Source organism: Nuphar pumila, chromosome 8, assembly GCF_984573655.1.
Source record: "Nuphar pumila chromosome 8, dmNupPumi1.hap1.1, whole genome shotgun sequence".
In the NCBI taxonomy this organism is placed as follows: domain Eukaryota; kingdom Viridiplantae; phylum Streptophyta; class Magnoliopsida; order Nymphaeales; family Nymphaeaceae; genus Nuphar; species Nuphar pumila.
The window spans coordinates 109439637-109457759 of record NC_143256.1 but is presented as its reverse complement, the minus strand read 5'-3'; the positions used below and the strand labels follow the sequence as shown (position 1 = coordinate 109457759).

The 18123-nt window shown below is 37.9% G+C and overlaps 1 pseudogene across 1 annotated transcript; it reads left to right on the top strand.

Moving 5' to 3' along the window:
- The first annotated feature begins 299 nt into the window (after positions 1–299).
- On the top strand, positions 300–11875 carry LOC149830186 (bark storage protein A-like; annotated as a pseudogene). The gene is made up of 7 exons (XR_016433543.1): positions 300–456; positions 6947–7044; positions 9532–9682; positions 10044–10105; positions 10196–10355; positions 10574–10824; positions 11497–11875. The product of XR_016433543.1 is annotated as a bark storage protein A-like (transcript).
- Positions 11876–18123: the final 6248 nt, after the last annotated feature.

The following is an 18123-nucleotide window of genomic DNA, read 5'->3' as shown; positions in this document are numbered from 1 at the left end:
ACATCATTTCAGTAGTGTGGTAAGGAGAACATGCAAGGTTGACAATCACAAAAAGTCATTTGCCTTTCCCTTAAACTGTCACTATGTATTTTCTTCCTAGAACACAATCATATTCTTAAGCATAAATACATCAAAAATACAATAGGAAGTGAAGGTAACTTCCACCACAGAACTGGTGTACTCATGTATGGGAGGAGGAAATCAAGAAACACAGTAACATTTTTTTTAGCAGAGTACCATGGTCCTTTGGACTACATAATTGGATTCACCCCACGATGATGCTATACGTAGAGAAGGGGATGGGGATTGATGATCAGAAATTTAAGGGGAGAATGGAGGAAGAAAAACATATCTCATCTAATGGAGGTTTTGCAAAAGATTTCAGAGAGAGGGACGGTGGGGATGGCTTTGATGTGAAGCACCACGCGATGAAGAAGAAATACCATAGGATCGAAGGTGAGCTTTGTTGGGGCTCCCGTAACTGAAAAAAAAATGCAGAGAAGCAAGAGTGTAGAGGGAGGGTTCTGAGAATGCATGCAATGTTGGCGAAACCCTGTAAAAAACAACATGACAGGGAGCGTACCTGAATTCGCCATAGTTCATGTAGGAAGTTCGGTGTTCTCCTCAGCCGGTCGACGCCCACAATGAGCCCAGGCTTTAAGTCGTCGGTGAGCAGGACCCTTTCCGCAGCGTTTGAATGCGGAACAGTATTTTGGCAGGGAAATGCTACGAACACTCATCATCTTCGCAGCCTCCTAACCCTTTATATAATGGAGGAATAAGGCAGTTACGTGAATGTGGTCTCTCCACATTCACGTAACTCCCACCCACTAACCCCACTATTTGGCCACTAATGTGACCCACTACTGGCTGTGCCAAACCGGGTCACACTGTGGGTTGGACCCTTAAACCCAAAATGTCCAACATTCTCCCACTTGACCCATTGACACCAAAAGTGTACTAAATCAAGGTGTATATCGTTATCTCGATTTAATTCTTTATGTGGGTTCACATGCCACCCTTTATCACAAGGATGAATCGTATGAGTCAAGGATATGAACACTCCTTTATGAAATGTCATATTTCCTTGTACTACTCTACAATTCACCTTCAGTGCTTAGGCATGTAAAGAAATTACCTTTATAAATAGGTTGGTCTCTCACATATTTTATTGGTCCTTTAATATTGTTATTCTGTTATTCTCTCTAACCCATATGAGAGATTCTTTATGCAAAATCAACAATAACACAAAACCTTAGAGAATCAAAACATAAACACAAATGCGGTCACATAATGTATTGTCATACATCAGAAGGAATCAAAAAAACCCATCCCCTTTACATGTTGAGAATGCAATCCCGGTGCTAGCCCTTTAGTAAGGGGATCCGCAGTCATTTCCTTCGTCCCAATTGTATTAATACATACCAGATGATTCTCAGTCCTTTCTTTTACAACAAAATATTTTAACTCCATGTGTCGACACGATGTTGAGCTCTTGTTGTTATTTGAAAAGGACACGGCTGCTTCATTGTCATAAAAGATCTTTAGTGGTCTCTCAATAGAGTCCACTATACCAAGACCCATAATGAAGTTTCTTATCCAAATGGCCTGTGACAAAGTCTCGTATAGAGCAATGAATTCTGCCTCCATGGTATGAGCAGCAGTGGTAGACTGCTTTCCACTTCTCCATGAGACAGCACCACCCGCTAGAAGGAAAATGTATCCAGTAGTGGATTTTTTACTGTCAATACACCCTCCTAAGTCTGCATCGGAGTATCCAACGACCTCTAGGTGGTCAGTTTTCCTGTAGGTCAACATATAGTCTTTCGTTCCTTGTAAATAGCGCATGACCTTCTTTGTTGCCTTTTAGTGCGCAATGCCTGGATTTGACTGATATCTACCAAGCATTCCCACAGCAAATGCTATATTAGGTCGAGTGCAAGTCTGCGCGTACTGTAAACTCCTAACTGCTAAAGCATATGGGACAACATCCATCTGAGCCTTCGCATTATCATCTTGAGGACAGTCATTTAAGCTCAATTTATCCCCTTTCACTATAGGTGCCGAACTAGGAGAACAATTCTTCATCCCATATCTTTTAAGAACCTTAAGGATATAGGATTTCTGAGATAGGCCAAGGACACCCTTAGTTCTGTTACGACGGATCTCGATTCCAAGGACATAAGTGGCCTCACCCATGTCTTTCATATCAAAATAAGAGGAAAGAAAGTCTTTTGTTTCATGTAAAAAACTCAAATCATTAGTTGCAAGAAGAATATCGTCAACATATAAAACCAAAATTATGAACTTACTTCCACTAGTCTTAATGTAAATACACTGATCAACAATGTTTTCAGTGAATCCAAAGTTCATTATTACCTTATTGAACTTCTTATACCACTGGCGGGAGGCTTGTTTAAGTCCATAAATTGACTTATTCAATTTGCAAACTAAGTTATTTGAGTCATCTATACTGAAACCAGGAGGTTGTTGCATGTATACCTCCTCATCCAAATCCCCATTCAGGAAGGCAGTTTTCACATCCATCTGATGCAGCTCTAAATCAAAATGAGCTACGAGGGCCATGATTATCCTCAATGATTTCTTAGTTGAGACAGAAGAAAAAGTCTCATTATAATCAATGCCCTCTATCTGTGTGAAACCTTTTGCAACAAGCCTAGCTTTGTACCTCTCCACATGACCTTTAGAATCTGTTTTGGTTTTATAAACCCATTTACAACCAACAGGTCTAACTCCATCAGGTCTAGGTACAAGATCCCACACTTGGTTCTTTGCCATAGAGTCAAGCTCTTCTTTCATGGCATTGATCCAATGTGTTGATCTTTCACTTTCAATGGCTTCTGCAAATGTAAAGGGATCTTCATCAATGTCTATGAAATCATTTGACTTTTGTAAATACACCACATAGTCTGGATGAATAACAGATTTCCTAATTCTGGTTGACCTCCATACAGGTGCTACAGGTGGTTCAAAATGAGCCTATGTATATTGTTGTTGTTGTATATCCTCATCAACAACTGGATCTATTTGGGATTGATGTTCATTGACTGGACTTTCTCTTACATTACTCGAAGGAATAATGATAGAGAAAATCCAGTCTTTATCCTTAATTAACACGATTCAGATCACTTTGGTGATTACAAGAATCGATCAATCAAGATCTTTTATCGAAAATCCTATTCGTATTATGGAGCACGCTCATGCACACATTTTAATGCATGTATATTCATGACATAATATAAGTTCATACTTCAACAAAAATACATAAACTAATTGTCATAAATTTAGTTACAATTTATGCTTAAAATCATCATGCACAACTTAACCAACGCAAAATACATGAATTAACATGCATAAGTCATGCATTATTTAAAACAAACACTTTATAAATCATGAAAAATAACAAAAGCATACTCATATGGGTAAAACCCATGGTCCTCAAGTAGGAACCGGTCTAAAAACACTCTGAACCGGTCTGAAACTGCCCCAAACAGGTCATCTAAGGGTCTGAACCGGTTCTAAACCTTATAAATCGATACTTAATATGAACAAAAGTTCATAAAACCCTATAACTGTATGCCAAAATCCCTGTATCTCTTTATATTTATGAAAACAAGGTCTCAGCATCTCAGAACCGGTGAAAAACTGGAAAGAACCGGTCAAAACGGCTCTGAACCGGTTTCAAAAAGGGTCAGATCAAGTTCCTGATCCGATTCAGTCTCAATAGTGTTTGGATCCTGCATTACATGGATCCGATCCGGTTCAAATGGATCCGGGTCTGACCCAACCCAAACTTAATACGGGTCGGACCCTGCCTGAACTAAAAACCCGGGTTAGACCCGGTCCAAAACAGACCCGGGTCGGACCTGGTCCATAACAGAACCGGGTTAGACCCGGTCCTAAATGGACCCCAGGTTCGACCTGGTCCAAACCGGACCCCGGATACGACCCGGTCCATAACAGAACCGGGTTAGACCCGATCCTAAATGGACCCGGGTTCGACCCGGTCCAAACCGGACCCCGGGTACGACCCGGTTCATAACAGAACCGGGTTAGACCCGGTCCTAAATGGACCCGGGTTCAACCCGACTCTTAATAGGTCTGGATCGGACCCGATTCAAAAGCAGAATTGGGTTAGACCCGGTCCTAAATGGACCCGGGTCAAACCCGATCCTTTCCGAATCAGACCCAAACCCGGTACCATTATGGGTCCGAGTCAGATCCAAAAAGTGATACCACCCGATCCACCCAAAAGAGTTTGGATCGGGTCTTCTCGCCGGACCCGATCCGGTCCCTTTATAAAAAATGAAACAGAAACCCGATGGGTTTCTGTTTAATTTTTAGGGAAACCGAAAAGGGGTTTCCGCCCTTTTCGGTTCCACGGCGACCCACGTCACCGTCACGGCGACTGAGCCCGGTGGCCGGCGACCTGCGTCACCCCACGGTGACTCCGATCTGACGACAGCCCCCCGTCAGAAGACGTCGCCCCACAGCGACGCTTCGCAGCTTTGCCGTCCAATGGCAGAAGACCGGCACTGCCTGCCAGTCCGGCGGCAGCCCTGGTGACATCAGCAAGGCTGCCGCCGACCAATGACTGCCCTTGCCGGCAAAACGCCCCACGGCAAACCCCGGCGAACCCACCCCTCCAGCGACAGGTAAGGGTTAAAAAAAAAAATTTATTGTCGCCGGTGTACAGGTTACTCCGGCGATGAGGTGGGGTAACCTGGACGCCGGCAAGACCGTCGCTGTCTCCTCTGCAGCTTTCCGGCAAAAGCCCCTTGCCCAACGGCTGAAATGGAAAACAGAGAAGAAAAGGGGGTTTTTCATGCGATGGCTCACCAACAGAGGGTAAACCCCTCTGCAGCCCAATAGCCACAGGTGATTCGAGGATTTACATATGCTGCTTATCGGTGGTTGTCGCCCCACGGCGACTCCACCGACTCCCAAATCGTCAAAACGGCCTACACGGCCACACACAGCGGAAATGCGTGGCAATAGTGGGCCCATAACCCAATGTTGGTGAAACCCTGTAAAAAACAACATGACAGGGAGCGTACCTGAATTCGCCATAGTTCGTGTAGGAAGTTCGGCGTTCTCCTCAGTCGGTCGACGCCCACAATGAGCCCAGGCCTTAAGTCGACGGTGAGCAGGACCCTTTCCACAGCGTCCGAATGCGGAACAGTATTTTGGCAAGGAAATGCTATGAACACTCATCATCTTCGCAGCCTCCTAACCCTTTATATAATGGACGAATAAGGCAGTTACGTGAATGTGGTCTCTCCACATTCACGTAACTCCCACCCACTAACCCCACTATTTGGCCACTAATGTGACCCACTACTGGCTGTGTCAAACCGGGTCACACTGTGGGTTGGACCCTTAAACCCAAAATGTCCAACATGCAAAACCCAAGAGTTTACAGGGATTTAAAAAGGGTCAAACAAGCAAGGAAACTTTTTCTCTTTTGCTTTAGAGTAAATAGGTCTTTTGACCTGGGTATTTAATGCTTGTAATAAGTATTGTCACTCACCTCTTGTTTGGCGGTGATAACCCTATTTTGGATTTCAGGTTAGATCCCTAGCGACCGAAACCTAATCCACATTATCCAAATGTGTTAATCACGTGAGTTGGGTTTTTGGTTAGATAGGGTAGGGTTCACTTGGATCCAACTCAATCGACTACCTTAAAACCCATATAGTATGGTTTAGTTGGATTGGGTTGGATCCATTTGGATCCAACTCAATCCATTACATTAATTATATAATATTTATATGGGTTTCGTTGGACTTGGATCTAAATCCAATTTACTCAAATCGTATCTAATTGCTAAATCTAAAGTGTATATATATATATATATATATATATATATATATATATATATATATATATATATATATATATATATATATATATATATACACACACACTTATCCAACTTCATGAAGCTAAATGGATCAGTTTTATTTAAACCTGGTCCAAATTCGGTCTAGATATTGGGTCCTAACTCTATTTTCGGTCTATTCTGGACTGGTTTTTGACACAGCTTGAACCCCAACTAATATTAAAATAATAATATTTATAGTACCCCTTGTCAACTAGGTAATTTTCTTGAGAATTCCCTGATGTATATATATTAATATGATGTTCGCTAGTTATATAGATAGGATTTTGAATGAAACATCCCATAGATTTTAATTTAAATAACTCATAAAATGTAAAAAAAAATAGGATATTGCGTCCTACCCCTCTTCAAGGAATTTGGTCCTCAAAATTTATTTTCAAGGCCATGCAAATAACTAAGGGTATTATTGCTTTCATGCTAGATTCAGGTTCTCAAGTGCATTCCTCAAAGTCGTGATATTTTCATCGCACTTTGACAAGATGAATGATCTTTGTTCTCAATACCTAATCCTTGCGATCAATGATTTCTATCAGTCTCTCCTTGATAGTCAAGTCTTCATGGATGTTCACGTCTTTATAGCGAATGGCTTGCGATAGATCATAGATGTATCTCCATAACATGGAGATGTGAAAGACATTATATATATTTGAGTACTAAGGAGGTAGCGCCACACGGTAGGCCGTTTTTTCAACCTTGTCTAGAATTTCAAAAGGCCCAATGAATCTTGAACTCAGCTTCCCTTTCCTTCTTAACCGAAATACACTCTTAACTGGTAATATTTTGACAAAAACAATGTCTCACATGGAGAATATGAGTTTCTTGTGTCGTTGATCCACCTAACTTTTTTGTTGACTCAACCTTTCTCTAATCATCTATACTTATTGAGTGTAATGTTGAAGTATTATCCGTAAATCGACAGTTCGCTCACCAACTTCATTCAAATATAGTAGTGATCGACAGGGTCTCATATACAAGGCTTCGTATGAAGCTATCATAATGTTGACAATGTAACTGTTATTGTAGGAGAACGCATCGAGTGTTACATGTACATGTCATTCGCCCTTTCAATCCATCATATAAGCTTGAAGCATATCTTCGAAAGTCTTTATGGTCCGTTCAGAGTGCTCATCTATCTGGAAATGAAATGTCGTATTAAACTTTAATTTTGTACCCAAGGCTTGCTGCAGTTGTCCCAAAAATTGAGAAGTGAACTAAGGATCACGATCAAAGATGATCGAGACTGGTATCCTATGCAATCATATTATCTCTCTGGTGTACAATTCTGTCAGACTTTTCAGAGATTAATTAATACAAATTGGTAAAAAGTGTGCTGACTTGGTAAGTCGATCAACGATGACTCAGATAGCATCGTGCTTTCTCTGTTTTTTGGGCAACCCTATTATGAAATCCATAGTAGTGTCTTGCCATTTTCATTGTGGGTGCCGACTTGGTATGTTATCGGGTCCAGACCCACGTCTAATCGATCTACTATAAGAGAAACCATACCCGAACCCGATAAAAACCACATGAACCAGACTCATACCATACTCAGTAAAATAATATTTTTAACTATACTTGGGGCCATGCATTAATTCGACTTTCAGATCCAGACCCGAGTCTTAATAAGGTCTTATTTGTCACCGTACCTGGATCCTATAGGGTTTGGTCCGGGTAAATCTGACACGTTGACACCCCTGTTCCTTCTTAACCAAGATTTTACTTTTTCAAATTACGTGCAAATACATAAAAAAAACATAGCCAAACGGAACAAACCACCAAGCAGTCTGGAAACTTTGAGTCTAGACCTAACTCGAACCATTTTAAACTATTTTCTTAAAATGGTTATGATCAGCCAAGAAGCAAATATGTTATATGTCAGTTCAACGAGAGCATATGCAGTACTTGATGCCCAATATTTTTTTTACATATTTGCCCATACAAAACATTAGCATAGGTAGGGATGGTAGTGGATCAGGAAAAAACCGGGCTCTACCCCCACCTCATCTCATTTGGACCAGGGATGGAGGCGGGGATAACGGTTAAAATCAAAACCCATGTAAGGGTGAAGGTAGAAATGGACTTACCCTTTTCCCCGCCCCATTCTCTATGTCTGATAATAAAATAACTAAAATACCTTTAAGAATGACAGTGGACCAGGAACAAACGGGTTACGCCTTGTCTCGTCCTGTTTGGACTAGGGATGGAGGACAAAAAACAATAATGGAGGCAGGGATGAAAGTTAAAATCAAAACTCGTGCGAGGATGAAGGCGAGGATGGAAGTTAAAATTAAAACTAGTGCAGGGATGAAGGCAGAGATGGAGGAAAGAATTTTGAGATGAGGCAGAGATGGATACTTTGTCCCTCGCTTCCGCCCCTGTCCACTGCCAACCCTAAACATTGGGCTGTCAATGGGTTGGTTTTGTATCATGTACTCAAACTACATCCTGAATTTATGGGTACGAGCATAAAAAGTGCCGACCCAAATAATATTTGGGTCGACCCAAACCCAACCCAAGCAATATGTGGAACACGAGGATGTCAGGTTTGAATCAAACAAAAATTAAAATACGAGGACCCAATTTTTTTAAATATTTTAATTAAAAAAACAAGATTTTTGATATTTTAATGTTACAAAATTCTTTTTATTAAAACAAAACATTAAAATAATAAAATCATCTTAAAATACTATGCGTACGTGTCAGTGTCAGTGTCAGTGTCAGTGTCCTTATCCACCTGTTATGCATAAGGTTGAGAGTTAAGATTGGCTGTAGCTTACCGTCGACGGTAGCATGGAATATGGAACTGACCGAGCCTTTTGGTACAGACATTTTCATAACAAGGGATACTGGTGGCTGATGTTTGGTTGGGAGGCTCACCTGTCATTCTTCTTCCAATAATTATGCCATTAGTTAACAATTATTCTACAGCAGAGTTTTGTCCTACTGGTTGGGCTCCCTTATTTTAACCAATCGTTGAAACAAAAGCGGAGAAGGGGATGTAGCTTCAATGGCTCTCTTGAACACCATTTTCATGCAGCTTCTTGCTTTGTTGGGTCATATCAATGGCTTACAAGGGTTTGCTTCAAGAACACTTGAAACCAATGTTGCCAGACTAGGAAGCCTAAGCGAAAAATGATACAAGCAGCCGAAGTGAGAAGTGCTGCATTTTAAAATGTATAGGAAGCGGAAAGCAAGGAATAATATATATATATATATATATATATATATATATATATATATATATATATATATATATATATATATATATATATTGAATGAAAATCAAAATGAAACACAAATAAAAACTATAATAAAAGTGAGTAATATTAAATTTCATAATTTTTTAGTGTAAGAATTACATTTTTAACAAAATCTAAAAATAATGACTACCAATTTAGAGAAAGTACATGGAAGTTAGTGAGAAGAGCGAGAGAAAACACATAAAAAACATGAAAAGTTGAGTAAGAGAACATATAAGAATAGAGAAGCGTGTGAAAAGCATAGGAGAAGCATTGAGGATTTGAGGTTCTCATCAAGTTTCGAAAGCAAGGAATATCACGCTTTCGAAGTGAGTTCCTGGGAAGCGAGCTTCCCACCTATCTAAAAAGCTTTCGGTAACTCTTCTTGAAACCATCAGTAAGATCAACACGAATGGTTATTACATCGGTTTGGTTGTACCCAATTCTTATGACCTGAACCCTCTTATTCAATCACCACGCTTCAATCCAAATCAAACTCTGCAATACTTGGATTTTTCAGGTAATAATTACCATTTTCTTTATTTCATGTTGTTGTTGTTTCTTGTGTCATATCTAATTGTAAGACTTGTGTTTGCACTAATAATTGTGATTCTTCTTAATTCACCTTTCTTTAATTTGGGGCTTGCAGACCTTTTTTCTTTTTGATATTTTATGAGTAATTTTAAGACATTATACTTGTCGAGTTTAGTAACATAATTTGATTAAGATGATGCTTTTTGCATTATGAAATTTGTTTTCCAAAATTCGTGAACTAAAAGTGCACTTGCTTTTGGTTTAAAGTACAAAGCACACAAAAAAAATTGTAGATTTTGTATGCATATGATCCTTTCATGATATATTTGGTTGTTTGTAGTTTGAAGGTTTAGATTTTGGCTCAATTGGAGAGAGGAAAGCCATTATGGCCATGACAGGATTAAGCATGGTACTGCATTTCTGCACTTTATTCTATTTGATTGGAAATTCTATTGCTATGTGACTGTGATTATGTAATTTTCTTGGGTTTGCTTTCTAGCTTAATGCAGGCATAACCACCCAATTGTTACTGAGCTTGTTTAGGGTGGAAGGGGTTGTGCATTTTGGGACAGCAGGCAATGTAAATCCTAGTCATCAGATTGGAGATCTAACCATTCCCCAGTTTTGGGCTCATACTGGTCTCTGGAATTGGCAGGTATGCGTTTTTCACTAAAAGAACATAAATATTCTGAACACCATAAATTTGTCTGAAAAAAGGTTATCATTAAGCTAATTGTTTATCGGTTTGGCATCTCAACATGGTTGCCTAACCCCCTAGATTCATCTTTTAGTCCTTGGCAAACAAGTCTTTATCATCTCATCCACAATTGTTAATTGCCAATATTAGCTCCTTGATCTTCTTAATGGGTGGACAGAGATGGAGATGAGCCTGATGACTAGTTGTCTCTTGAATCAAATGGGGACTACAGTAGGAAGATTGGGTACCTGGATTTTGCAGACTTCAACAACATTACATGGAATGATGGCGGGACCTCGGACAACCTACTCAACAATGTTTGGTACCAACCTGAGGAGGTCTTCCCCATTGATGGAACCCCTGAAGTCAGGCAGCATGCAATTTGGACTCCTGTTAACAAACGCTATTTTGATGCATCCAAGAAGCTCAAGGCAAGTAAACTCCACTTCTTCATTTACTCCACAATCCACATCACTGTGATGTAATAGAATAGGTCACTGAGCTGATCTCCTCTTCATCCCCTCCTTGGAAGGCACATATAGAAATTGACTTGTTTTAAGTGCTCACATGAGCAACGTCCATATCAACTTGGTAAACTGCACAACTGTTTGGGAGCTCGGATATGACAAATTCAAGGAGATGGGATGGAATTTGGCTCTCAAACCACTCTCATCTCTCAAATCCTGCTACAACCTCTATTGGTTGCAGTTGGCAACTCCAATGTTGGACACCCTTGTCATCTCCCTTCTCAACTCCCTTTTAGTTTACATTGGTTGGGAGCTGGCAGTTGGCTAAGAGATGTCAATTCCATTCAATGCCAAATACCAACTCCCAAACAGCGGTTTGTGTTGGCAAATCCTGAGGTTCCCCAATCGTGATTTTGTGATATCCAGCATTTCAATGCCTAATACGGGATCCGAAGCAAAGAAATGACGAATGCAGTCCAAATCCTACATCTCAGCACTATTTCACAACAGATATCTCAACAGTGATAAATCTGGAAACAGTTTACTCCCCCATGAAAGCTTTAATTTTTAGGATATGATTGCTATTAGCTACAAATATATGTAATTCTAGAATTGGTTATATGCTTCTAATTGCAGGATATAAAACTGGAAAGATGTGCAACTTCTACAACTTGCTTGCCAAGGGAACCAGTGGTTGTAAGGGTGAGCAGGGGCGCTAGCACCAACATATTTGTGAGCAATGCTGCCAACAGAGCCTTCCTCCACACAAAATTCAATGTAACCCCAATTGACATGGAAAGTGCAGGAGTTGCACTCGTCTGTCTCCAATAGAGGACTCCCTTTATTGCTCTGAGGTCCCTCTCCGGTGGTGTCTCTTCTCTGTCAAATGGTGCCTCTGTCTTTGTTCCTCTTGCATCTCAAAATGCTGCAGCAGCTGCAATTAAATTTGTTCAACTGTTGTCAAATGAAACCATTGAACACGCATTCACTTCCTAAAGGACAGTAATTTGGTGTATCTTTTTAATTATAGGTAGGATTTCTTGAAGAAGAAAATAGAACAGAACAAAGTGCAAAGTACAAGAATCTTTTTATCAATGGATAAAAAAAGGTTTCACATCTCCTGCGGTAAGGGTTTAGAAGATCCAAAACTGAAAAAAGAAAAGGTGTATTGATCTGAAATCTTATTCAAATCTGATGTAGCACTTATGGGTACAAACAAACCTGTTAAATAGATTCTCTTTGATGAATAGATCCAATTGCAACTTAATAAGGAATTCAAAGAAATCCAATAGGAAATGATACTCTGAATCATATAAAGCTCTTAAAAACCCAATTGTCCCATGTTTTATTAGGAGAAGTCTACTTAATCTCATCGTGTAGATAGATGGATATTAAGTTCACAGGAAGGCCCGCGGATTGATATAGCAATTCATTAACCCATTTAACGAGTGCATAAACAGCCTTAAACCCAATCATAGTTCCAAGAACACATTTCTAAAAAAATGCATCATTTTCATTCCACCTTGTCAAAAGTAAAAAATGTTTCGGTCTTTTCGTTGTTTTTACCTCAAAATGCTTGTATATGTGTTTGTCTTATCAAAAGAAGTATTTGTCAAATTCGTCAACCATTTTTCGTGCAATTTCAAGCGACAAGACACTTATTTCATCTTCGTCTGAACTCGTTTAACAAAACTTTTCCGCTCACAACACTGAGTTAAAGGAAAAGTCCTTGTGTAAAATAAGGTACTAGTTTAGTATGCAGACCAACCTCGATTGACCAGACATCTCCGCCTATACGAGTAAAATTTTGTGATACTTGATATAAATTCAAGAGCACCGGGATTCCAAATCTTAGTGAAATTTTATCCTCTCATATATGGTGCTCGATTGGTTGATGTAATGCAAGTCTAAAATTACACTAAACAATACATTTATTTTTTGCTTAAACTGAAAGGCACTTCAAATCTTTATGATTAAGCATGGTAATCTATATCTTTCTTTATTTATGTAATTGGAAATTATATTGGGATGAGATTACATGATTTCATGGCTATTTTTTTATAACTTAATGTAGGCATAGCCACCCGACTGTTAACAAGCTTGTTTAGAGTTGGGCTGTGAAGTTTGGGTAGGAGGCAATGCAGATCCTTGCCTTCATATTTGAGATATAACTATTAGAGACAAGAACACATCCAGCCTTGGTGAAGTTGGCAAGTTCTCTCCTATCCAAAAGAGAAAAATTTGGCAAAGAAAAAAAGTTCATCACAAAAGCAAGTCTTGAAGATCATAAAGCAAGAAGGAAAGATCAAAAGAGAGGTCCTTGGCCTTGGAGTCAATTTAAGGAATATTCAAGGAAATAAGGAAACTAAGTTTCCTAACAAAAATGAAATCTCTCACAAGCAAGGAGTTTTCAAGTTTGATGAAAATGTAAACTTCCTAAAGGAGGTTGGACTTTGCTATGTTCCCAAAAGAGGAGAAACCTCCTAAAAGGTGTATGTAGTTGAATATATAAATGATAGAGGTCCTCTCTCCTTTTGTTATTGAGAGAGATAGAGAGAGGATCCAAAATCATGAACGTAGATCTTTAAGATCAAACCACGTTAAAATTCTTGTGAGTGTGTTTGCTTTGTCGTGTGGTTTGGCAAGTCTTGTACTTTTGCAGTAACCATACTAACAAATATCGGTATCGGCTATATCTTGGTAAGACTATTTTTGGTTATATTATAGGCTTGATGATAAATCTAAAAAAAAATCATGGGGCTTAAAAGAAATGAAAATTATATAAAAATAACAAAAACAAGTAAGAAAATATCATGTTTAGATACTAAAATACATATATAATAAAAATGCAAAATAAAAAAGAAAAACACATTTAAGATATAGAAAATAAATAAAAGTAGTAACAATAATTGATCACATCACAATATTATCAAATTGATGGTATTTTCAAAATATTGTGATATTCTACCTATAATATTGTTTGTTGAAAATACAATGATAATATCATGATATTTTGAAAATATCGTCAATATTTGTGACTATGGATATTTAACCACATATTATTCAGGTTTGTGTTGGGTTAGATTAATGCACTTTCTATTCATGGTATGGATGGATACATGAAATTCCATAGAATTGGAATCCTATTCCATTGATATTTTTCTTTGTGGCAGAAAATTACCCAACTGATTTAGTGAATTGGATTCCAATTTCACTAAATTACCTTAATACAAACATACCAAGTGAACTACTCATCCTTACCAACCCCACGGGGCCCAAGCCTAAAATGATAGTCAGTTTGCATTGAGCGGTGGGCAAATGTTTGTTTACCCAAACCTCTATATCAAATATTCTTAATAACATGCACAACATATTAGTATAAAAAATCAAACAATGGGGTGATGAGGCAGTTTGGACTTCGGCGGTTGCTCCTGCACCAAGGTTGTAGATACTGTTCACTGCTCTTTGGTTCAAGACAAGGACTAAGAATATGTGGTCCGCAGGGCTTGCTTGGAAGGCTCAAAGTGAGCAGATACTTTAAAGGGTATCATGGGAGTGACTTGAAGATGACTTGGTGTATTTGAGATGCAGCTAGGTTCACTTTGCATCTGATTGGTTCTAGAGGGAGCTCATGTAACACCATGAGTATCGGTCCTAGAGCAAGCGGGATTGGGTGCTTCTAGTGAATCAAGATCAGGGAATAGAGGGTGGTACTGACTTATTTTCCTATGAGGAGTTAGGGGTTGAGATGCCAGTATTGCATCTAGAGTAGGCACCAGAGGAGGGATGATCCAGACAACCTTCTCGAGAGTTTGAGATATTGTTCTTATTATCTTTTATTTTTGTTGCTTTTGCTTTGAGGTTTGCAACTCTAAGCTGACTTTCTTTTGACTTTACTTTTTTGACAAGAAGAGAGAGAGATGTATGTTACCCTCACCTTATTCCTTATAACTCAAATCAACTCCAACCCAAGATTAAAGCTTGTATTTTTTTGTTATAGCCCCAAGAATAAGGGATATCTTTGTCTTAACCCCATTCAGCCTCAAACCTATATATCTTGTAATGTTATTTTTTATGAAAACAAGTTTGTTTATGTTAACTCTCATTCCCCTCTCACGGCCTCTAATATATCATCTGGGCTTCACTCTACCCCTGCTCCCATCTATATGGTATCCCTGTTTGCACCCACATCTGTTGCCCCAGTTATACTCCCTCGTTCTGTTCACCTTCCTATTCAAACTCATGGTATTGATATCCATGTGGTTTCTCCTCTTAACCCTAATCCTAATAATGTATCTCTTCTCATTGATATAATTGGTTCCTTTGCTGCCCATTCCCTGACACCATCATCACCCTCTACAAGTTTCCCTCCCAGTGCGGTGGTCGTACGTGTCCCTCCATCCCTTCTTGTTTGTACCCATCATATGATTACTCAATTCCAAAATAAAATTCTTAAACCAAAAACTTTTCATGTACCCGCTATCCTATTCTCCTGTCCTTCTTAATTGAATATGCTCAAGACCAAGAACCGACATGTTTCACTGAAGCCAGTAAGCACTCCCATTGGTGTTTCAGTCCCCAATCACAATGGCTTAAGGGACACAAAATCTTTTTTGTTGGAGGTCTAGCTACATACGTTAGCGGTAGCGCATTATGACTTTTTTAAAGGAGAGGAATGCCTTAATGAAGGGTTTTGGACTTTGGTGTTGTTGTAACTGAGTTCTTATGGTGTTAATAATAAAATATATAAAATATCCTTTGTTGAAAATACACCCTCATGTAGACCGCCAAGCCTAAAGCGGCCCGAGTAGTGGTGCTTTTGTAGAAATAATAATGCTATTAAAACTTAAATATTTATTGTGTGCATTTTGTAGAAAGCAAAAGATGAACTTAAATGGAGAAAGAAATAAAACATATGCATGCATCTTGGTTGTGCATTATACGTAGTGTTACCTCTTGCGTTAGAGGTTGTGTCAAATAAAATCCTGCAGGGAGTCAAGATTTGTACTCGTGTTGAGCTTTGAACTTGGTTGGAGTCCAGTTTGGCTTGTCGAGCTATCCATGTTTGCTATTGTGAGATGGGTGATCATGTTACCTGCTAAGACATGTTGTTTGACTCACCCCTGCTTTCTTTCTTCTTTTTTAGGTATCCATGGGTATATGGGCTTGGCGGCAACAAATGCAGTGAACTAGAGTATACCTGGAGCTGGATCTGGACTCTTCTACTTTCTTCAAATTCATATTAAATTGAATTCAAATTAAATTAAATTCTAAATGTAAATTCACTTCAAATTCAAATTTCAAATTCAATTAAGACTCAAATTAACAAGTAATTCAAATTCAAATTGACATTCCAACTTACCTCTAACTTAGATAAAAATTTGAATCAAATTCTAATTCAATTATAATATCTGAGATCTATTTACTAAATACAAATTAAATTTGAATTCAAATTCCCAAATCGAAATATAATTTTGATAAAACTCCAAATTCAAATGCACACTCAACACCAATCCAAATTAAATTGAAACTCAAATTCAATTTGTAATAAACTCCAAAATTAAATCCAAATTAAGTCAAACTTAAATCTTGATTAAATACAATTTAAAAATCAAAACCCGATTCAAAATAAATTCCCAACTTGAAATTCAAACAATATTTTACATTAAATTCACCTTTATTCCCCCATAAAATTATCAAAAATTCATGGATTTTATAATGATCATTTGATCATGTATAACATTAATTGTTTGTTAAAGTTTTCCATTACATGAATGCCAAACATTTATATCCCTAATTGGTTTGAACAATTGAATGTTTACTAAAGGACTGAGCTCAATACATGGTGTCAAAATAATTGATCCTTGTTTAACTTTGAGAGCATCCAAGTAAACATCACCACCAAATAATATTGTTTCTATGCCATTATCATCCAAAACATCTATCCATATTTGTTAGTTATTTATGTTTAAAGAATAACTATATTGAAGGCTCAATAACTCTTTTGCATATCCGATTTTACGAGACATCAAAGCCATAAATTTCTTAAAGCTATTATTTTTTAGGATCATTGTAGATCTCCAATTAGGGTGATCAGTGATATGGTAGTGTACTTTAATTCTCTCAGACATCATCATTAACTTGCTACCCCAGCCACACAATATATCATTCATCTAATAAAAATAGCATGTGACAAAAATGTCATCTTATATCCTTCATATATTTAATTAACAAAACTACCTACAACAATCACTTTGAAAATCAACTACCTATAAAAACCTTAACCCTTATTCGATGCTTGTGCAAAGTCAACCCCAACCCCATCACACTAATTGAATTTTTGTGCATAGTTAACCCTAACTCCATTACCCAAAGACAAAACCACTAAATATTAAATAAATGATAGAAAAACAAATATAAATCATCTACAACATCAACATTATATATATATATATATATATTTAAAAAACCTTAAACATAGTAAACTCTAAACAAAGCTTTTGGTGTCAAATATTAAATAAAACACATGCCAACATACAAAAACCATCAATGTGAACAACCAAACACAAATCCTACAAGGCTGTATATATATATATATATATATATATATCTATATATATATATATATATATATATATATATATATATATATAACTCACTTTTTAAGCTATCCGAAAGATAAGAAAGTTGACCAAAATGATGTTACAACCTCGACAAAATGCTGCAAGATGATTTTACAAGAATTGCTGTAAAGGAGAGAGAAAAAATGGTTAAGGTTCTAACAAGAAACAAACAAAAAAATTAAAAAGGATCATAATGACTTTACATATGAATCACCAAGTATGTGAAGGTACGACATTCACAATAGGTATTTGCAAATGTTAGCACGCATTTGCGAACATACTTAAGGAATATTTAGTTTAAAGAGGTTTGCGGGTTTTCTACGTGAAGGTCGTACAATATTTGTAGATGACAAATCAGAGTGCTATCATTGGGGACATTCACAATAGGTGACTACCAATGTCAGCACACATTTGTGGAGCTCCCTGAGGAATATTTACTTCAAGAAAGTTTGCACGGTATTTTTGTGAAGATCATACTATATTTGCAAAGGTAGTACTATATTTGCAAAGCTATGCACGCGATCTCCTTTTAATTGAAGGTTGCGAACTTCCTACAATGTACTTATATATAGCTTCATTACGAGTGCAGCCTACGCGGAGTGAGCTTTGCTCACATAAACAACTTCGGCAAAGAGGATGC